Genomic DNA, 7,262 nt, shown 5'->3' with positions numbered 1-7,262 from the left:
CTAGAATGGGGTGGCTAATTGTAAATATTTGATGCCATGTAATTCTGATTAAGTGAAATTGAGAAATCAACTGCTAAAGAAAGCTACAACACCAATGGCTAACTACACCAACCCACCAACAGCTAATCTAGTGACTGTCAATGACTAAGAGAACTCACATAGCTGGTGATAGAGACTTGATATTGGTCAAGTACTGAGTCTCACACAGCACATGGGCTGATGGGAATCTCAGTAAAGAAAATGGAAGCCAAGACAAACTTTGCATATGATCTTGGATTCTAAAAAAGAAGAAATATTCCTTTTTCATGCATGATAAATAGGAGGGATATTCAAAGCAATATATAAAGATACAATTTAGCCTCATTTGTCTAGCCTCACAGGAAAGAGAATGAAGAAGCAATCTTGAAGGAACTCAAAGACTGTGTCATGTATTGTCTAGCAAGCATTGTAACTTGGTGATTTATAAACCAAGTAGAAGTAGATGTTTTATTTAAGAAATAGATTTAACATTTTTAGAGAGAAAAAGAGAGATAGATCTTCATCTAAGTGAAACACTATAAATCGCAGCTGTGAGATTACTTTGTAATCGTAGCATATTATTTATTTATAAAAACCTCAGGTGGTAAGTCAAAAAAACACCTAAAAAATTTGAATATCCGTGTTCAGATTTTATTTCCCAAGTACAGAGTATTGTGAAAATTTTAATTTATATTCAACCTCCCCTTCTGCAAATTAACCTAAATTGATTGTTAGTGAATAACAATTGGTATCAGAGCAAGCCTTCAACAAATAAAAGGTCTTAAGATCTTGAAGTTGATCCAATAAACCATGGTGAAGGAGGTAGAAGCCCATATTTTATAATTTCTAAATCTGTCTCTCATGGAAAAAGATGATGTTTCAGAGAAACTTCAAGAAACAGCCAGGTAATCATAATTGATCTCTCTAAGTTAAGTAAGGGTGAATGTCAAGAAACTATCAATGATATGTCTTCTAAATTATAAAACTTGCATGTCACTATGAAATATCTTAAAAAGGAAAATACTAGGATTAAAAATACTAATTCCTTTTTATTTGAGAGAAACAATTTTCTAGAGACTTAGTTGCTTTATTATGAGAATGCTAAGAATAATTGTCTAGCTGCCAAAGATGATATGCTGAGGATATTAAAGAGAGAAGAAATTTTGAAAAGGAAATTATAACTTGAACAAGATGTAATTTCCAAATGGAAAGAATATACGGATGTAGCAAGCAAGTTCACAGATCTTGAAGGTGTTGAATCTTTCTATGAAGATGCTTGTAAAAGGGAGAAAAAGAAACTTGAACAAGATAATTCTACTAATAACTGTGCCTCAACAAATAATAATTATCCTTTGAAGGAAGAGAAATCAAGGGGTAATGATTATTTATTGAAAGAAAATATCAGTATTTGCAAACTTGATAAGTTTAATAAAGATAATGAACCAGTGAGCAAGAGTTTTGTGAAGAGAGAAAGAAGCAAAATCAAGAGGGTTGAGCAGAGCAACATATGTTACTTGTCCAAAGAAAAACTAAAGGATGAGTTTGAAACCCATAATGGGGAACAAAAGGAAGACCAACAGGAATGACAAAGTAAGGATTAACAAGCACATCAACTACACCCCTGGAAAATATGCTCCAAGGAAAAACTTTTATCAAGTGTGGCAGTGTTAATCATTAAACTACTTGTTGTAAAGCTATTTCCATCCTTGTCATGTATGTTCCTCTTTTACCTATGAATTCCATGCAAAACATGCCTAATATGTTTAGTCAGAACCTTAAAAACATGCCAATCAATTTTAATCCTTATTATTATGCATTCAATATTCCATGGAATATGCAAGGAATGAATAGCTTGTTTGTATTTTCATCCAATAAGATGCAGTCTCAATCTTTCTCATCTGACTCAAACACTAACAACTTTGCTCAAAGATCAACACCTAGGGTAAATGTTAGATATTGAATGCAACAAATGGGGGGTGAATGTGTTTCTTGGATTTTTATCCTTTTTAAACTTGTTTGGATTTTAGGTGAACAGAGCAACTTAGATTGTGCAAAGATATTATGTTTACAGAAATAACCAACAAACACAGTATTTTCAAAACTCACTTAATTTGTATTAATTAAGTTTTTCTTGCTACAAATTCTGGGTTCTTAAGATAATAAGAACTCAACTTCTTTCTTGAGAGAATACAAGAAAATTTTGATATGTTTTGTTACTTCTGAACTAAGGACAAGTGTTTGCTTTATAGACTAGCAGCACGGGTTTACAAGATGTTGTGCAAAACATGCATGTGCTATAACAAGACTAAGTCAGATTGACAGCCCTAAGTAAGTTGTATGATAATCTAAGTTTGTATTTTGTATTGTATCATTTAAGTCTGTAAAAATGAAAATAGATTAGACTGGAGTATTTTTATGTAAATAGTCTCAAGCCTAAGAATAAACTCAGGAAGAAGATCATGAAGATCATGCCTCAGAGAAAGTATGAAGAAGCTTGGAGTTGAATTAATCTGTTTTAGGAAGAACATTCTAAGTCAAGAAATCTGCAAGTCACAGATTAATTGTTATAGAGAAGTCATTTGAGAACTCCAGAATGACTTATCGAGAAGTCAAGAAAAGCTTATAGAGAAGTCTCAGAGATATCAACAATCTAAATTGAAGACATGAAGATTGGAGATATCTACAAGTCATTTCTTCACTAGAGAACTCTGAGATATCGACAAGTGAGAATATCACTAGAAAACTCAGAGATATCGATAAGTTGATTCTACATGCAAAGAAATGGAGACCTCGATAAGTCAAGTTTACTCGAGGACTCAGAGATCTTGATAAGTCAAAGTTACACTCGAGAACTCAGAAATCTCAATAAGTTAAAGTTTCACTCGAGAACTCAAAGATCTCGATAAGTCAAGATTATATTCGAGAACTCAGAGATCTCAACAAGTCAATTTTACATTCGAGAACTCAGAGACTTCGATAAGTCATATCAACTATAGAGTAATGAGAGATCTCGATAAGCCATTGTACTTATCGAGATGTCTAGTTCTCTATATACCAAACTGGAGATATCAAGGTAAAACTCAAAGTATAAAGTGAAGACCAGTTAAATATCCAAGATTATCAATCAACAAACAAATTAATAAATGATTTGAAAAGTCTACAAAAGCGGCTTGAAGAGTACAAGATCAAAGGCCAAGATTAATTGACAAAGTAAAGTCACAGACATGCACGATTTGCAATGATACACTAAGCCAGAAATAGAAAGTTTTAGTTAACTTAAAGTAGGGTTTAGTACATGCTATTGCATGCTGTGTAAAACCAGTGTTTACTGTTCTATAAAGTAAACCTTGGATGCTTTGTTTAAACTGTAACAAATAGATCTAAAAATTTTGTAACTCTCAATAGAGAAGCTGAGTTCTTAACATAACAAGAACCCAAAAATTTGTAACAAAACACATACTTGATTTTAATATAAAATTAAGTGAGTTTTGAAAGATAGTGTGTTCCTGTGCATGTTTTATTATTTCTGTTGAAACATATTATATCTACAAAGATTACTTTTTTCACCATCCAAAAATAGTTCAAAAAGCTTAAAATTATCCAAAACACATTCACCCCCCCTCTGTGTTGTATTCATTACCCAACAAGTGGTATCAGAGCAAAATTTGAAAGCAAACAGATTAAAGATCTTGGAAGAATGAATACACAGAAGCTGAGCAGTATCAAAGTCCCCACCTTTGATAAATCTAACTATACACTATGAAAAAAGAAAATGTTGCTGCTCATCAGGACGTCCAATCCATTATACATTCAGATCCTCAAGAATAGGCCTTTCACTCCCATGGTAAGAGTTGAGGAATCTACAGATGGGAACATGGTCATTCCAGCACATTATGCTCCTAAAGATCCTTCAGAATACACTGAACCTGAAAAAGAAAAGGTCTCTATGGACAGTGGCTTGTAACTGATTTTAATAAAGTCACTTGACAATGTAATGTACAACAACATTGTCAACTGTGACACAGCCAAACAGATCTGGGAGAAAATAGAGATCCTATGTGAAGGAACAGAGGAGGTTAGATCAAATCAAAGGAGGATTCGGGTTTCTCAGTATGAAGGATTTATGGCTAAACCAAAAGAAGGAATCACTGAAGTTTTTGAAAGGTTCAATAAATTGATAAATGACTTGCAGCTACATGACAAATATTATATGGAATCTTGAAAATTTATGAACTTGAAATGATGCAAAGAAAGTCATTGAAAGCACACAATGGTCATGTTGTTGATGGCTCAAGTGCTTTAATTGTGAATGACAGAGAAGAAAGTGAAGATGAGCAAGATGATCATTGTAACACCTTCCAAATCCGAGGTATAGATTTGGGGTATTACTATCACTACTACCTTACGGAACCTGTATAATAATAATATAAACATATAATTACCCCTTATTACTACTACTCAGGATCTTTTAAGGTTAATGTGTGTAAAAACAAGAATAACTTACCAACTCTTATTACAACAACTCAAATACACTGTCATACAAAACTTCTTTATTTTATTTCATCTTTCTACATGAATTTTTAAACTAAGTCCCTTTTTATTCAAACCAGAACTATAACTTATCCTGCAACACCTGCTCTGGCATCTCAAAACTCTCTTCTGGAATTGGAATAAACACTCTTGGTACCAGAGGGTCCCGCAGCTTGACCCGCTTCTTGACTACTTGGGTTCGGATAGGTTTTATTCTTAACCTTAACTGAAAAACAAGGTGAACAACAATAATAGGGGTGAGCCATTACTGCAACAATATATATAGTGTAAAGAGAGAAAGATAAATAAATCGGTAATCTGCTGGTTTGAACAACCATCTGTTTCTGTAATGAACAATGAAAGCCATTACTGGCGAGTATCAAATGAACTAGACTGGATACAAGAACCAACATATGCACTATAACCTGCTGATCAGTCAGGATATAGCGTGGATCTATACCCAACTGCATAGACTCACCAACATATAGGATACCCGGGAACTAGGCCTAATAATTAAGGGTCAGGTTCATACCCGGCCCGTATCGTAACCATCCAGTCCATAACTTAGCATCTAGAATAATCGGTATGCTTTCGATGTATCCCAACATCGGAATATATCAGAGTATATGTAATTATTGGAATATGAATAGAGGATTCAATGAATTAGGAGAAATCAGAAATTGAAATGAAAAAGAAATAGAGGAATAACAATTGTGTATCAGTATTTGTGAATAAGAATTATCAGGGTATAGCTGTCATGGAAAGTTGGAAGCAATTCACTATTCTGAACTTAGAATAGGGGGAAAACTTGCCTGGTATATGCTTCGCTTTGAGTAGTTCACAGCTTTCTATCTCCGGCTTAATTCGCCTTGCTGGTGTTGTATCTATCAAAGCAAGATACTCATTTAGTTGACTTACATCGTATGCGTATCTCAGACTGATACCTCGTAGTCCTTATCGTTTACCCATACGATTCTATCTGACTCGTATATAATTATCTAGCAAATAGTGTTCACATAATCACGTAAATCATATAGCATGTAAAGCACATAATTAAATTAGACTTATAAATATTTTTAGAATTTATACCTAGACCTATATTCGCATTAACAAACATTATCTCACTTGATTCCTAATTTTTCGGGATTTATTGGACTCAGATCAATAAACAATAGGGTCTGTAAACAAATAATTATCATAATCCAACTTGCTCTCGGAAGAAATTATGGTTTATAACTATTTTTAATGAAATCGAGTCATTTTACTGAGTCTAAAGGTCTTCGTTTCGATTAAATCGGATAGACGGTCTAATTATTATATAATAATCAAGATTAAATCAATTATTAATCAATTATAAATAGTTATTCATAATTAATTAAATATCAATTATATTTATAAATAATTATTTATGAATTATCATATTTTAAAATAATTATTCCCTATTTTTTTTTGGAATTAATTATAATTTATTACAAATTACTTAGTTAAATTGATTAATTAAAAATAATTAATTAGTACGAACAAATATTACGTAATCTGGAAAGAAGTCAGTAAATAAATAATTATTCATACTCCGAATTCCTAAAATTCGGAACGTAACTCGAATTATTCGATTAAACTGATTAATTATCGAACAACCAATTAGTCTAAATAATTAATCCTCAATTACTAAATAATTATCTAAATGAAAATAATAAATAAATAGATAAATAAATAAATGAATAACTAAATTTTTGAATTTCTAAATTAATAAAATTATTTAGAAATTATTTTTAAAATAATTCAGATTTTAATCAAATTATTTATTTGATTTTTTAATTATCAAAAAATAATTTTCTGATTTTACAAAATAAAATTAAATCAAAATTTCAGAAACAACTTTTAGAATTCCATTCCGGATTTTCAGGATCGAAACGGGGTTTTTGTTTCGGGTTACCGGGTCGAAATTTGGGTTGGCAATAACATGGGTTGACCCGCCGGAATCTGGGATAAATCTGGAGGTCGTCCCCTGTTCCGGCGAGCTTCAATCCCCGACGAAAACATGGCTGTTTCCTCTGTTTCTTCTCCCAATTCAATTCCTCCGTGTAGAAGCTGATCCCCCGTCCCGTTCACGCCGTCTGAACACCCTTCCCCGGTGAACTCCGACCAAATTCAAGCTTTTTCCGATGAGTTCATCAGAAAAACTACTCCCCACCAGAATCGAAACCAAACTTCGCCAAACTCATATCAAATGGAAGCTACAGACTTCTTAATCATTCCCGGTGATCAAAATCAATCAAAAATATCTATAAATCAACAAAAATGAAATAAAAAAACTAAAAAAACCAAGAACACGTTCATAACCTTCCAGGAGTTATACAAATCATATGAATATATGAAATCATTCCTAAGACTCAGGGGAAGCTATATCTAACATCAAAACAAACAAATGATTACTTGAAATTAAAACCCGATTTGAGCTCAAGAACACAAGAAATCAATTTTAACAACTAACCAACCTCGGTTGATGATGTTAGTATCAATGGATTCGTCTCTTCACAAGGATGATTTTGGTTACTCGGGCACTTTAAGTGGTTCGGTAAATCTCCTGCAATCACGGTTTGATCTTCACACTCCTTCAAGAATAAAAACCTCATCAACACTCTAATGTCTTGATTTTCTGATTTTTCTAGTAATTAACTAATTAATAATTAATAATAAATCAGCTATTTATA

The sequence above is a fragment of the Apium graveolens genome, chromosome 9, assembly GCF_009905375.1.
Source record: "Apium graveolens cultivar Ventura chromosome 9, ASM990537v1, whole genome shotgun sequence".
NCBI classification, from domain to species: domain Eukaryota; kingdom Viridiplantae; phylum Streptophyta; class Magnoliopsida; order Apiales; family Apiaceae; genus Apium; species Apium graveolens.
The sequence above is the reverse complement of the archived record's forward strand: the minus strand, read 5'-3'. Positions refer to the sequence as shown.